Here is a 17,205-nt window from a genome sequence, read left to right as displayed (position 1 = left end):
ATTAAATTATACCTCCTTGCCAGGGAGTCAATTCCGACTCATATCGACCCTACAGGACAGAGTAGAACTGCCCCATAGGGTTTCCAAGGAGCAGCTGATGGATTCAGACTGCTACATCTTTCTCCCACGGAGCAGCCGGTGAGCTCAAACCACCAACCTTCCAATGAGCTGCCAAGCACTTAACCACTGTGCCACCAGGGCTCCTCATAGGGAAGTGTGGGGATCTCTGTATGATTAACAGGGAGAAGGCTGGCAGCCATCAAGCATCAAAAATATAGAAGAGAAAGTGCACGTGGAGAGGCATTGGCAAAAAATGGGATGGTGGGAGCAAAACAGTAAGACAGACCCTAGTGCCCACCCAGGACTCAGACTACACTTGGGACCTCCACACAGACCAGAGCTGAAACGCATGCAGAAGTACATAGGATTTTCTTTCTCATAAGGCTAAAATATATTGCATTTGGCACATACAGCTTCTGTCTAGGGAATGCTGAGGACTGCATTAACTGTAATTTACGTGTAGTAGAGTCTACAGGGAGCCCTGGTGGCATAGTGGCTAAGAGCTTGGCTGCTAACTAAAAGGTTGGCAGTTCGAATCTACCAGCAGCTCCTTGGAAACCCTATGGGGAAGTTCTACTCTGTCTTATAGGGTCTCTGCAAGTCAGAATCGACTCTGGCAGGGGTTTGGTTTTTTCTTTAGAGGCCACAGAGAAATGGTGAAACCCATGAGAGGCAACTACTAGAAAGATTTCAGCACAGTTTAGGTTGGGGGTTAAGGAGGAAGCCATTTGATAGAGAAAGAGATCATAAAATAAACAAGGTGACATTTCTACACCCCTGAGCCCAGTGTCTGGCACACAGTGAGTCCTCAACTGAAGCCAGTCTTTCTCTTCTCCATTGTGGGGAGACTTTCTCAGCAAGTGTAACTACTGCAAATAACGAAAATCAACTACACACACACACACACACACACACACACACGTATGCGTTTGTGCTGGGGTAAACTGAATAGAAATTCACTCCATAGAGTAGTTGCTGTTTTGCCTAACTATTCCTTGTGTTGTCTCTACAAAAAGTCTTCAGATATTGTTAAGAAGTGGTACCTGAGACCCACTCACTGACTGAAATCAAGGTATGTGCGCCCAGAGAAGACAAAACAAGTAAGGAACACATGGTCCAGCATTTCCCTTGGCCAGACCTCTCCCTGTCTGTGTATGAACTCCATTATGGGCATGACAAAGCATTAGGAAATCAAAGGCCATCGGAGAGGAACACCTGTTCAGAGGCAGCTGGCAGCTAGAAATAAAGATACTTTGTGTACAGTCTTTCTTCCAGAGAACTTAAAGTTCTTTGAACAGCATTTAGTTCAGTAATGCAATCAATAGCCAAGGGGTACTGGAGAGGAAGGGAGACCTGGTAGCACAATGCTTAAGCACTCAGCTGCTAACTGAAAGTTTGGTGCTTCAAACTCACCCAGTGGCTTCATGGAAGAAAGACCTGGTGACCTGTTCCCGTAAAGATTACAGCCTAGAAAATCCTATGGGGCAGTTCTACTGTGTCTCATGGAGCCACTGTGAGTTGGAATCAACTCAATGACACCTAACCACACTGGAGGGGACGGCAACGGACTGAAAAGGATTTTTCTGTAGGCTTCGCACAGAATAGTAATAATGAAGGCCTGTGACTATGCAGTCTCCATTCTGTTTCTAGGGTCTAATGGCTACTTAACCAAGTTGTCTAGGGAACTGTCAGACAGAGGGCTAAGTGACTTAGAAGACAAAACATGTAATAAAAGAGGAAAGCAGTTCACAAACCCTACGTCATGGTGCCATGGATTAGTTTAGAGTCGGATAAACTGATGGCTATCTTTCCAGGGTAGGCCTGGAAGTGACCTAAATGTCCCCCTTGCTCCTTGCTTCCAGCCCATCTCTCCTCCCTCAAAAACACCAGTCCTGCAAAGCCCATACCATCAGACCATTCTCATTGCTACTACTCCTTCAGCAGTCACCTCGATACCTCCTGGTTACTGCCCTTTATTCTCAGATTGATTTCAACATCTTTCTCTCTGTCACTATTCCCTGATATCAACCTTAGTGACTTTAGCATCCACTAGATGGTCCCAGGAAACCCTGGTGGCGTAGTGGTTAAGTGCTACGGCTGCTAACCAAAAGGTCGGCAGTTCGAATCCACCAGGTGCTCCTTGGAAACTCTACGGGACAGTTCTACTCTGTCCTATAGGGTTGCTATGAGTCGGAATCGACTCAATGGCAGGGGGTTTGGTTTTTTGGTTTAGATGGTCCCAGTAGTGAACATGTGTTAGTCCCACTATGGGACAGACTTAGACCAGATCTCTATCCATCTCCTGGTCTCCAAACGCCCTATATTAACTGCAGAGTCATGACGGTATTTAGGTTCCCCTGGTATTGGTGTGAGCTCAGACCCTTAAACTAGAAGCCTTACTTACACATCTTACCTAAAATAGCCACCACCCCACCACCATTACTTTCTAGCCACTGCTTTATCTTTCTTCATAGTATCTAACCCTACCTAGCAATTGGTGTAGTGGCTAAGAGCTATGGCTGCTAACCAAAAGCTCAGCAGTTCGAATCCACCAGGCACTCCTTGGAAACCCTATGGGGCAGTTCTACTCTGTCCTATTGGGGCATTATGAGTCGGGATTGACTTGACCACCCGCAATGGGTTTGGTTTTTTGTTGGTTAGCAACATAGTGGAGTCCTTGGGTGGTGCAAACAGTAAACATGCTAATGGAAATATTGGAGGTTTGAGTCCACCCCGAGGTGGCTTAGCAGAAAGCCCTGCCAATCTATTTCCCAAAAATCAACTATTATAAACCCTACAGAGCACAGTTTTACTCTCACACATATGAGGTCACTATGAGTCAGGGTTAATTCAACACAATTGGTTTGCTTTTATTTTATTTTTTTGAGCATATATTATATATGTATTTGTTAATTTTAAGATCCATGAAGGCAGAAACAGTATCTCTTTACTGTTATATTCCCCCAACACATGGAATAGTAAATGTCACAAACCAGACCGTCAGTTGCAAAGAGACCAAAGAATCTATAAACAATTAAATAAGAATAGAAACAATATGATCACAGTGAGGAACAGCAATTTTTTTTTTTAATTAATTTTTATTGTGCTTTAAGTGAAAGTTTACAAATCAGGTCAGGCTCACATACGAAAATTTACATACACCTTGCTATACACTCCTAATTGAACAGCAATTTTTTTAAAACACTGTGAAAGGTTAACTAGTACTAAAGCCAATAAAAACTGGAAGAAAGCAGGTAAAAGAAAGAATTTAACCATTAAAAGAATAGAGGATATCTACCTAAACCAACACAAACAGAGGTAGAAAACCTACACAGACCCATAATAAAAGAAGAAATAGAAGATGTCATTAAAAAAAAAACTCCAAACAAAGAAAGGCTCTGGCCCAGATGGCTTCACTGGAAAGTTCTACCAAACACTCAGAGAAGAGTCAACGCCAATTCTATTCAAACAATTCCAGAATGTAGAAAAGGAAGGAATACTCCCTAATTCATTCTATGAAACCAGCATAACACTGACACCAAAGCCAGGCAAAGATACCACAAAAAAAGAGAATTACAGACCAACATCCCTCATGAATAAAGACACAAAAATTCTTGACAAAATTGTAGCCAACAGAATACAAGAGCTTATCAAACAAGTAACACATCACAATCCACTGGGATTCATACCAGGGATGCGAGGATGGTTCAACATTGGAAAATCAATCAACGTAATTCACCACATAAATAAAACAAAGGAAAAGAATCACATGATCATCTCAATTGATGCAGAAAAGGCTTTTGATAAAATCCGATACCCTTTCCTGATAAAAATTCTCAGCAAAATAGGAACGGAAGGGAAACTCCTCAACATAATTAAGGGCATATATATAAAACCAACAGCCAACATTATTCTCAACAGAGAGAAATTGAAAACATTCCCTTTCAGAATGGGAACAAGACAAGGATGCCCATTATTACCACTCTTATTCAGTATTGTACTGGAAGTCCTAGCCATAACAATAAGACAAGAAAGGAAAATATAGGCCATCTAAATTGGTAAGGAAGAAGTAAAACTATCCCTACTCACAGATGACATGATCCTATACATAGGAAATCCCAAAGACTCCACAAGAAAGTTATTGCAGCTAATAGAAGCGCTCAGAAAAGCAGCAGGGTACAAGATCAACATACAAAAATCAGCTGGATTCCTCTACACTAAGAAGGAGAACTCTGAAAAGGAAATCAAGAAAACAATACGACTTATAATAGCCCCCAAAAGAATAAAATACCTAGGAATAAATCTAACCAGGGACATAGAAGACTTACACAAGGAAAACTATAAAACACTACTGCAAAAAAACAAAAGAGACCTACATAAATGAAAAAACACGCCATGCTCATGGATTGGAAGACTTAACATTGTGAAAATGTCAGAAGAATAGAGGAAGAGAAATGCAAAGAAAAGAAGGATTAATTTTAAAACTCAGGTATTTAAGAATTGAAAGGCTTTCAAGAGTGGAATGGTGTATTAAAATACTCTACATTTCAAGTCAATATCTTGGAATATTTTAAGGGTGTTTATAACTACTCATCTTTTGGTGTTTGAATAATACATGGCATTTGTGGCATTTTGCAGTTTCAAAATACTTCTGCATACATTATTGTATTTGACCTTCCAGTTGATCTGGTTGGGTTTATCAACAAGTAACCCATCCCCAGTTCATGTTTATGTTGAGATCAAAGAAAGAATTTGTCAACAACTTTCCTGACCTGAAAATCCAGGCACTTTACACCACTTTTTTCTATCAGAAACACCTATGATAACTTATTTAATTTTTTAAAAAGCAAATACACTCTGATGTTTAGTATAAGAGAAAAATAATTCTAACTCTATGAAAAACCTATTTTCTACAGGTCTTTGTAGAATATCATTTCTGTTACTAACTACATTTGCCACAAGAGGGCTTAATTTTGCCCCTGTAAAAAGGAAGACATTTAAAACAATTTTAAAGTTCTTGTTTCAGTTCAGACATTCACCAGCCCTGATGTTCTATACCCCTCGCTAAGCCAGTAATTTATTTATACAAGCTTATTTTTCAGTCGTTCCAATAAATCTCCCTGCTAGGATTTGGTTATTTTTCATATGAATTATTTTTATCTTCTGGTTCCATATTTTAAGCTAAGCAGCTACAAATGTTTATTTGTAAATGGTATTTTAAAAAAAAAGATTTTTTCTCCTTAATTAGATGCAAATGTATGGAAATGATTCCTTTTCTATCTTTTAGTGTTTTCCTGTACAAAGAAGCAAACCTCTTAGATTATTTTCTCAGGAAAAGACAGTGAAGCTGTACATGAGACAGATGGTTTTATCAGCCATTTTGAGTATAAATTACTCTTTACCACCTTACGATTTTACTTGAATTTACAATTTAAAGTATTTCTATTCACTTTAAGAAGACAACTTAAAGAAAGCAATATTGAACATAGCAAATTGGTACATAGAGATACATTTTGAATGTTTTCATTCAAATAATAACTTTAAAAAAAATAATGTTCCCCTGGTTAGTCTGAAAGTAGGTCATCAAATAAAACTTTTCCTCTGTGTAAACTTCCTGCGATGTAGGGCTGATGGCTCTAGAAGCTGGTTAGCCTCTTGATGATGTATATTAATGAACTTGGCTGTTTCTAAATGATCATCATTTTCAGGTTTCTGGATTTAACCTAAGGCTGAGTCACAAACAAAACAAGCTTTCCTTTCTATGGTTGGCCAGCTACCTACTATTGGACTTGAACCTTGTTTTCAATCATTACCTGTTATTTGTCCTGACATTTCTGGCTCTTCTTTGATGTTTCCCAATAGATGCAAAGGAACAAGTAAATCAGGTGGAGCCAAAAGGATTTAATCAGTCAGTCCAGCTTCTCATTGTGGCCAAAATCAGACATAAATCTGATTTCAGGCTATTGAGTATAGATTAAGAACTTTTAGAAAGAGATCGATATTATAGAATAATTAAGGAATTACAACCAAATAACTGAATAGAATTCCGCAAATCAAAATGAGTGAGAGAGGAGTCATGATGGAAAAATATACACTAATGGACAAAACAGAATCAATTTCATTACGTGTGTGTATGAGATAGATAAAAATGGGTATACCTACATAGATGTCATTGTCTTCAGGTGCTCTGGAGCCGATTTTGACTCATAGCGACCCCATGTGACAGAGTAGAGCTGCCTGATAAGGTTTTCTGGGCTATAATCTTTATGGAAGCGGATTGCCAGGTCTTTCTCCTATAGATCTGTTAGATGGGTTCAAACTGCCAACCTTTCAGTTAGCAGAAGAGCACTTAACTGTTTGCACCACCAGAGCTCTTGATAGATAGATGGACAGACAGACAAACAGACATGTGCAATAGTATGCACTTGACAGTTAACCTAAAACTTGGTGGTTCAAACCCACCCAGAGATACCACAGAAGATAGGCCCAGCAACCTGCTTCCCTTAAGATCACAGCCAAGAAAACCCTATGGAGTAGTTCCACTCTGTAACACATGGGGTCACTGTGAGTCAGAATAGGCTCAACAGCAACGAACAATGACAACATACACACACATACGTGTATATATATGTCTTATACATGACAATTACATACATGTGTACATGTATATATGTAGCACCCTGCCTTAACAGCGTTACGTAATATTTCCAGAGGTTTCAAAATGTTTTCTCCTTTACCTTCCCTGAGATATAAGAATTGCTGCGTATGCTCCTTTCTACCCAGAATAACACATAATGGAAATTTGTTATCCCTGAAAAACATTTTTACTCAAATTTATTATAGTCACATTTTAGAGCATCAAAGTTCTGAAGTTCTGAGATTATTCAAAGGTAAAATCATATTCAGAAGATATTGTATTTTAAGAGAAAAATTAGTAATGTGTCTCGTCTGCACCCCCACACTGTCAGCCGCAACCAGAAGTACAGCCACAGCAATAACCTGTACCCCAAGAAGAAGGTCAAATAAGGGCCCTTCTCCACCAGCTCCCCTGCCTCCTGGAGGCTGCCTCCTCCCTTTGCCCCACAGCCCTGGGCCCTGAATAAAGTCTCCCTCTAACTGAAAAAATAAGTAAGTTTAATGGATTTCATAACAGGGACAATAATGATTGACTACTCTTCATCAAATTCAGGATGCACTTTTTTATCGCATCTTAACATATCTGAAATTGGGATATATCTTAAAATAAATGGCATCTTGCAATTAAAATCAGCAATATTTTGCTCTTTCTTGGTGGAATATATACCATCGAGAAAAAGGTGTGCCTTAAAATTGATGGCTTATTAAATTTGATGAAATACAATAATAGAAAAGGCATCAGAAAGATAAAGGACTAGTATAGGGACCAAAGTTGTCTGGTGGTTACCAGCAGCAGGCAGGCAGGAAGGAGGGGGAAAGGGGACTCGTTGCTTGGAGACATTGAGCTTCTGTTAAGGATGATGGAAAAACCTGGATAATGGTGATGGTTGGATAGCATAATGCACGTCACTGAATTGTGAAGAACGTTGAAATGACAAAGGTTTGTTACATAATTATTCACCACAATAAAATAAATAAATAAGGGGTGAGACGGGCTCCTGAAACAGTACCTTGTACCCAGGAGAAAGTGAACTTCTGATGGATGATGTTTTGTGGACATTTGAATTAGTTGTAATTGAAAGTTTCAACTGACCCTTATTCTACAACTTACTAAGACAAAAATCGTTACGATCAACTTGGTTGCATCAAGTTACATCAAGTTAAATACAAACATGATGACTGGGTCTGCTATTTGTGAAGCAGGGTTTACCAGTAGCTCCAGTTCCACTGCCAGAACCAACAATCCATTGCTGTTGGCCCCAACAGGGTTAATATGAGTCCTACTACAGTCAATGATAATGGGCTTCTAGTGGGTTAACACAGTCAAGACGGAGTAAAGGAAGAAAACTACTAAGATACATCATTGAGAATTCAGTCACCCCTTTCAAGTAACTTTGGCCATGTCATATAATCTAACCCAAGAGAGTGAAAATGAGAGAAATTATCTAGGTCAGGGTTTCTCAGTCCTGACACTACTGACATTTTGGATTGGATAAATCTTTGATGGGGGAAAGGAGAACTCACCTATGCATTATAGAATGTTTAGTAGCATCCTGCTCTCGGCCCACTAGACGACAGTAGCATACATACCCCAGTTGTGACACCAAAAATGCCTTCAAACATTGTCAAATATCTCTTGGGGCCCAAATCTTCGTGGTTGAGAACCATTGCTACAGATCTTTTCCCACTCCACCTTTCTTCCAAAAATTTAGGCAAGGAATACAGATAAATACATATAAAACAGCAATATAACTCATGAAACCTCCCTTGAAGTGATTAGAACTCACACAGGTATATTTGGGTTACCAAAATTCCAGTAGACTCAAAATTAGAAAGAAAATATATATATATATATATATATGTATACAACATAGGAAACCCCGGTGGTTAAGTGGTACGGATGCTAACCAAAGGGTCAGCAGTTCGAATCCACCAGGTGCTCCTCGGAAACTCTATGGGGCAATTCCACTCTGTCCTATAGGGTCGCTATGAGTCAGAATCAACTTGACGGCACTGGGTTTGGTTTTTTTTATACATACATATAGCATTCAGTATCAAACTTCTAGAAGTCCTAGTGGAGCACTGGTTTAGCACTCACCTGCTAACCAAAAGGTCAGCAGTTTGAACCCACCAGCCACTCCACAGAAGAAAGATGTGGCAGTCTGCTTCTGTAAAGATTTATGGCCTTGGAAACCCTATGGGGCAGTTCTACTCTATCCTGTAGGGTCGCTATGAGTCACAATTGACTCGACATCAACGGATTTACCAAACTTTCATCTCCATGATTAAAACTATTTTAAAAAAAATATACAGATACATATGTGATCAAAAATGGAATCGGAAAAAAGCAGTTGTTTTGTTTGGTTGATGGAATTGTGGGTGTTTTCCATTATTATTGCTGCTAAGAAGTAATTTTTTTTTTTTAAATCAGTTGGAACCGTCTCAATGGCACCTAAAAACAACAAAAAGTCATTAAAATTTCCTACTTTTGGTTGTCTGCTCGTAACTAATAAAGATCAATGTAAAAGGACGGGGCCAAGATGATTACATACCACTGGATAAAATCTAGCATTTTCTAAGTGATTCCTAAGCACTAGGCAATGTACTATATGCTTTATATATATCGACCTACTTACCATGACCCTTACAATAATCTTAAGAGAGAGGTACCGTTTCCATGAAGAAAGCTCAATTTGCCCACGATCACACAGTGTGTGAGTAGCAGAGTTCAGAATCAAACCCCAGGCTATCTGACTTCATAGCATACACTCCTGACTGTCATGCTATCCAGGAACCACGTTACCCTTGACCACCCCTATTTCCCTACTTGAATTCTACACTCAGCTGCACCGATCTATTCATAGTTACCAGCCATGTTCCTTTCATTTCTATTTCCATGCCTTTGTTCATGCTATTTCCCCCACTCAAAATACTCCTGCTGTTTTTGTAAACCATATCCTTCCTTCAATACTTAGCTTTAGGTCCATTTCCTCCATGGAATTTTCTAAGCCCAAGGAGCCCTCGTGGCGCAGGGGTTAAATGCTTGGCTGGTAACCAAAAGGCTGATGGTTGGAACCCAAGAGCTGCTCTGTGGGAGGGAAATGTGGCAGTCTGCTTCCATAAAGATTGTTGTTGTGCTCTGTCAGGTCGATTCTGACTCACAGCGACACTATAGGACGAAGTAGAACCGCTCCATAGGGTGTCTGAGGTTGTAATATTTACGGAAGCAGACCGCCACAGCTTTCTCCCGTGGAGCAGCTCTGCTCTGTCTATGGAAGGAGCCCTGGTGGTACAATGGTTAAACGCTTGTCTGCTAATTGAAAGGTTGGTGCTTTGAACCATCAGGCCTTTCTTCTACAGAACCACTAGGTGGATTCAAACTGCCAGCTTTTAGGTTGGTAGATGAGTGTAAATAATCTGTGCCACCCAAGGACTCTGGTTGATAATTACAAAAAAAAAAAAAAAAAACTGCTGCCATTGAGTCAATTCCAACTCATGGTAACCCTATAGGACAGACTAGAACTGTCCCATAGAATTTCCAAGGAACAGCTGGTGGATTCGAACTACCAACTCTTATGGTTAGCAATTGAACACAGGTTGATGATAAACCCCCAATAATGTTGACTAGTGTTAATACCTAATGACCAGTTCCTTGTCAGACACACTGTACCACATACATTTTTCCTCATGTTTTCTTCAGTAACAACAACCAAAACCTAAGAGAAATTAGTATTTTTATTGTCATTTCAAGAAGAGGAAAATGAATCTAGAGAGATTAAGTAATACGTAGAGGGTTGAAGTAGATTTCAGTCCAGCAGTCTGACTCCTAACTTTTAACCACTTCTCGCCAGAAAAGCAGACAAATATTTCTAAGATTTATTCTTACATTGATCAAAAAAAATGTATATTCTGTTTGTATTCACGTTTTTAAAATAAATCTAATTTTTAGGATATCAAATTGTATGATGACACCATGTTGATAGCAAGTTCCTGGGTAGAAGAAATTGCCAGAAGGACAAATGTCTGATTATTTGTTCTTTTTGGCTGAAGGCTCAAGAGCAATCTTAGAGCCCCCAGCCAATCAAATAAACTGACCGCCTTGGTAATTCCCTGGCCGAGGTGGTGTGAATACATGCAGGTCTGCTACAGTATGGAGTGAGGTTCATTTCCCTGAACTTGCCCACTCAGGCAGTACACCTGACATGAAAAATGCAGGCACCTTCATAGGCAAGTATTATTGGTAATTCCCAATTGTCTGCAAGTTATTTGGCACGCTCTCGGGTAGCTGACACCCAAACAATGAGTAATCTGGCTTTCCGTAAGGTAATTACTGAGCAAACCTGCATGGTCTAGAGACCCAGGTGACGCATTACAACACACTGAACAAACAGCACACCTGAGTAAGCTTACCCATTAAAAACAATCCGTTGCCATCGAGTCGATTAGAGTCACTAAAAAACTATTATCTTCAATCACAACATTATTGCTTTATTTGTGTGCAGGCTTAAACCATGTGCTCTAAAACCACATTGTAGTTCATTTTAGGGTACTGTGGATCTCGAAAATGTTCTGTACCCAAAAGTTTAGTTCAAGAACACACCCACAAGAGTTTGATCCAGAGTCACAACCTCTCAGCAAGAGACAACACCCCCTGCCCAAAGGTACCAGGCTAGGAGTCTTTTTGCCTCATCACCAGATATACCTGTTTGGAGGAATAGTGCTGAAATTTCATACCAAATCCTTCTATCCTAGAGCAGCCTTTCGGCTTTTTTTTTTTTACAAAGAAATAATACAGAAACACTAAACATAGAGTTATTTCAAAGACTGATGGAAAATGGCTACTCTTTGTTCATCAGGGATCACGAATTACTTGACACTAGCAAACTCATCAACTATTCAGTCATCATATTTGAGACATTTTCAGAATACTTTGCTGAAGTCAACCAATATAGAAATGGAACTAACAACCAGGGCCATCCTGCCAGTGTGGGGAAGTTTATTATACATATGTGTGAGTTTCTCCACTATGGGGCAGTTCTACTCTGTCCTACAGAGTCGCTATGAGTCAGAATCAACTCAATGGCACTGGGTTTGTTTTTTGTTTTTTTTTGGTTTGGTAAGTTTCTCAGAAATGAATTTTAGTGTGATTCGATAGTATAAGGACCACATCCAATTCCAGGGTAGTGGTTTTTCTTTAAAACAAGTCTATCTCATTCTTAGACAGTGTTTATCAATTTACTTAATCTCATACCTCAGACTCCTTCCATTCACTAATTAACAACACACTTGCTGTATCTCTTATGTGCCAGGTGTTGTTGTCTAAATTCTATAGATAAAACAGTAAAGAAATGGACCAAAAAAAAAAAAACTACTTCCTAGAGCTTACATCCAAGTGGAGGGAGGTGTGCAACAAACAAATACATAAGTAAAACATACAATATGCCAGATAGTGATAGATTCTATGGGGAAAAAAATAAGGAAGGAAAATAGAGAATCCTGGCATAGAAGTGCATAAAAAGAATTGCAATTTTAAAGAGGGCTGTCGGAGATCTTTCCTAAGAAGATAGCATTTCGGCAAAGTCCTGAAGGAAGTGAGGAGTGAGCCATGCAGATATCTGGGGAAGGGCATTCTAGGCAGAAGGAACAGCAAATGCAAAGGCTGTGAGGTACAAGTATGCCTGGTATATTCCAGGAATAGCAAGGTGGCAGTGTAGCTGGAGTACAGAGTGAGCAAAGGTGAGGTCACGGGAGGCCAGGCTAGGTCATGTTAGACCTTGAAAGTCATTATAAGGATGTTGGCTAAAAGCACTGGAGCTTAGAGAATTCCTTTTCAGCAGAGTACGTGATCTGACTTGTATTTTCAAAGGATTATGCTAGGTTCTGTGTGTAGATTAGACTACAGGAGAACAAACACTACACTGCTTACTCATCGAGGGCATCAATGAAGAGGCCATTGCAATAATCCTGGCACGAGACAACTATGGCTTAGAGTAAAATAAGGCTGCTAGATGTTGTTAGATTCTAGACACGTTTTTGAAGGTAGAACCAAAAAATTTCTCCATGGAATGAATATGGGATGTGAAAGAAAGAAGTCAAGGATGATTCCAAGGTTTTGGCTTAAGGAACTGGAAGAATGGAGTTGCCCTTTACTGAGAGGAGGAAGACAGTGGGAGAAGCAAGTTTCCTAGGCAGGGGTGTGGCAGGTACATAGGGGAGGAGGGCACTGTGGAAATCAGGAGTTTAGTTTGGGGGTTGTTGAGTGTGAGTTAGACATCTGTATCAGGCAGGGTTCTCCTGAGAAATAATAGGACATGATATAGAGATCACTACATACAAGTATCTACACATAGAGAGAGAGAGAGAGAGAGAGAGAGAGATGGATACATAGCATCACAAATATTTGACAAAGCACTCTGATATGACTTCCTTGACTATTGCCTTCATATTTTCCTCTCAAATTCAAACTTCTGAGGTTGCGGCATATGTGAATTGCATTTTTAAAAAGGATATTTGTAAGAATTAAACTATATTTAATGAGTAAGCTTTTGAGATTGCTGCCATATTGCTTCAAACGTGATAAAGGTTACTTCTCTAAAAATGACCGATTGTATCTTCTGGCTACCAACAGACTTTCAGTTGCCATGATAAAGCCTGACCTCTTCAATTACTGTTACTGAAGTTTAATTCTTCCTCTTCAAGGAATTTCAGGAACTTTTTGTTCTAACATCTTAATGTCCATATCAGCCATTTTTAGGAAGGAAAGAATAAATTCTTCTCACAGGAGACATGATTTGTTTTTCAAAGCCTTTCTCTGATATTTTTCTTTAATTTGTTGCTTATTTAGCCACAGAGCCTTATGCTATAAATGTCATTTGTATCTTGTTAAATTATATTCCACCATTATGTAATAACTTGAAACTTATCTTTTAAAGAACTGTGTATGCATTATAGTTGCTGCCATAGAATTTGTGTTTTTATATTATCTAGAACCAGCAATCATTTAAAACAAATCATGTGAAGCTTAAAAATATATAGAGAGAGAGATACATAAAGATAGATATATATACAGAGAGATTGATTTTAAAGAATTGGCTCACATGATTGTGGGGGCCAGCAAACCCAAAATCTGTAGGGCAGGCATGCTAAAATCTCTGACAGGTTTTCTATGTTACTGTCTTGAGGCCGAATGCCTTTATCTCCGAGAAGTCTCATGTTTTGTTCTTAAGGCCTTCAACTGATTGGATGAGACTCACCCATATCACCCACCACCCACCACTGCCATCAAGTTGATTCCAAATCATAGCGACCCTATAGGACAGAGTAGAACAGCACCACAGAGTTTCCAAGGAGCACCTGGTGGATTTGAAGTGCCGACCTCTTGGTTAGCACCCGTAGCACTTAACCACTACACCACCAGGGTTTCTCCACCCGTATTACCAAGGGTAATATTTTTTTTACTTAGAGTCAACTGATTGTAAATGTGAATCATATCGACAAAACACCTTCACAGCAACATTTGGAGTTTGACCAAACAACTGAGTACCACAGTCTAGCCAAGTTGACACATAAAATCATCCATCACAACATCCAAGTGGAGATGGTGAGTAAGCAGCTGGAATCCAGGGGAGAGATCTACACTGGAATAAATTCTGAGAATCATCAGCATACAGATGGCATTTTAAATCCTGAGACAGGATGAGATCCTCTAGGGGTGATCCTTCAATTTCAAGTAGCCTAAAGGATAACGAGGAACTAGACAGAGGCTAGGAAGAGCTGCCAGTGGAGTGGGATATTATAAGAGTTGATGAAAGTGTGTCCAGGAAGAAGAGTGATCAGCTCCCTCAAACTCTGCTGAGAAGTCTCATGAGATGTGGCCTTGGAATTGACCACTGGCATAGCAACGTAGAGGTCATGGATGACCTTGACAAGAGTCTTTTCAAAAACTTGCTTGGAGTAGGCTCTACAGAGAGTGAGAGGAGAGGAACTGAAACAAACAACTCTTGGGAAGTTTTGCTCTAAGTGGGGAACAAAAGAAAGCAACAATAGCTGAAGAGAGATATAAAATCAGGAGAGTTTTTTTTTTTTATCTAATAACTAAAATCCACCCATTTTAGGTATACAGTTCAATGAGTTCTGACAAATGTATATTCCTGTATAAGCCCTACCACGATCAAGATGTAGAACATTTCCATCACTTTAAAAACATCTTTGTGTCCGTCAGTTAATCAGCTTCTCACCCCCATACCCAGGCAACCACGGATCTGCTTTCTGTCATTACAGACGAGATTTGTCTGTCTTAGAGTTTCACATAAACAAGATGATGACAGTATATCACCTTGTGTCTGGCTTACTTTGTTCAACATAATGTTTTTGAGAATTATCCATGTTCATACACGAGTCATTACTTAACTCCCTTTCTACCGCTGAGTAGCATGCCACTGTATGGATATACCACACTGCGCTCATCCATTTACCTGTTGATGGACATTTGGTGTTTCCAAATTCAGCATTTATGAACAAAGAATCTATGAACATGCCTGTCCAAGTCTTTTATAGATATTTGTTTTCATTCAAGAGAAGGTTTTTTGTTAAAAAAAAAAAAAATTTTTTTTTTTTTTTTTTGTTTAAGAAGCAAGGAATTTAGGAGTTGCAATTTTAATTAGGGTATTGATTAAATTTTGATTTTTTTCATAAACCCTTGGTACTAAGCTTATCTAGTTCCATGGAAAATAAATAAATGTTATTATTTATAAATCATTTTTATTCAGTATTCCACCTTAGTAGCTAATGAGGATATTGCTCTTGCCTTCAAGTAGCACACAGTCTAGAGTAGAAAACAAAAATGAAAAAGAATTGAATGAGGGTACAGTGCTTAACAGAATGTACAACAAACTCAAAAGATTCGTTGTACAGAGAGATAAAACTGGCCGGAACTATAATTTGGCTCAAGAAAATATTTGTAGATAATGATACATGTTGTTAAAGAATGAATAGATGAACATTAATCAAAAGTTGGATATGTCTATGATAAATCCTAACCCTGAAGATTATCACATCTTTATCATCAACTGGACCCACCATGTTGCCATTGCTGTTAGTTGCCATCAAGCTGGCTCCAATTCATGACAACCTCATGTATAACAAAATGAAACACTGCTCCGTCCTGCGCTATCCTCACGATCACTGGTATGTTCGAGACCATTGTTGAGACCATTGGATCAACCCATCTCATCGTGGTTTTACCTGGCCCTCTATTTTACCAGACATAATGTCCTTCTCCAGCGATCAGTCTCTCTTGATGATATGTCCAAAGTAAGTGAGTCAAAGTCTCAGGCATACTCTGCGAAACATAGGGTTTTCATCATTTTTGGACATAGATCACCAGGCTTTTCTTCTTCGCTTGTCTTAGTCTGCAAGCTGTGCTGAAACTGTGCACCATGGGTGACTCTGCTGGTTTTGAAATACCAGTGGCATAGTTTCCTGCATCACAACAATGCGTAAGCCACCACAGTGCAACCTCTGACAGATGGATGGTGAAGACCTACCACACTCTCCCACAAAGCCACCTTGGGTGTGTTACTAGCAAAATAAGGCCTTTCCGTGACTTTGGTGACCAACGACTAGTTTGTGGTGGCTGTTTCTAGTTCTGCCTGATTCACCTTTTGCATGAGCTGTGAAAACTTTCTTAACTTTCTATGCCACCATTTCTCCCTTTGTAAAATGTGCAGAACATCTCAGTAAGGTTGATGAAGTGTTATGGGATGTACTGCATTTCCTGACCACAAAGTGAAATGTGAGAACTGACAGCAAACAATTATCTTGAGAACATGAGTTTCCCTGTGGCCCCAAAACTTTGACTATCAAAGGAAATACATCAAACCTGATTTCTTCCAACCTGCTAGGAATATGTGGATCAGAGTACACCGAAAGAGAGAAAAGCAGCCCATGGTATCTGGGACCTGGCCTGGCCCTTACAATTAGGCCTAGGTGCTGTTAGTTGCTGGTCTGGCACTTAGCAAGGCTCTGATGTCTACTGTTGGGCATAAACAATCTCGCATAACACCATCAGGTGAGGTCACAATAAAATGAGACAAAGCATAGCCATTTTGTAATTTTAGCTAAAAAGCACAGACAAAAATATGGTCACTGTGCAACCCACAAAATATCAAATCTTCTGCTGTCTCCCAGCTAACATGGGTGGTTGCTGCTGCTTTACCAGTTACAGCTTTATCCCTGCTCTAGTCTCCCCTCCCTACAGATGAGATTTATTAAGGTACCTAACCACAGAGTGGAGCCCTGGTGGCGTAGTGGTTAAGAGCTCAGCTGTTAACCAAAAGGTTGGCAGCTCAAATCCACCAGCCATTCCTTGGCAGTCCTATGGGCCAATTCTCCTCTGTCCTACAGGATTGCTACGAGTTGGAATCGACTCAGTGGCAACAGGTTAGGGTGTTTTTGGTTGACCGTATAGTTGTCCCTGCTCTGACAGTTGCTTCTGACAGCACCCACTCT

This window comes from Loxodonta africana, chromosome 6 (genome assembly GCF_030014295.1).
Source record: "Loxodonta africana isolate mLoxAfr1 chromosome 6, mLoxAfr1.hap2, whole genome shotgun sequence".
Lineage (NCBI taxonomy): Eukaryota > Metazoa > Chordata > Mammalia > Proboscidea > Elephantidae > Loxodonta > Loxodonta africana.
Note: the sequence above shows the minus strand (reverse complement) of the source record.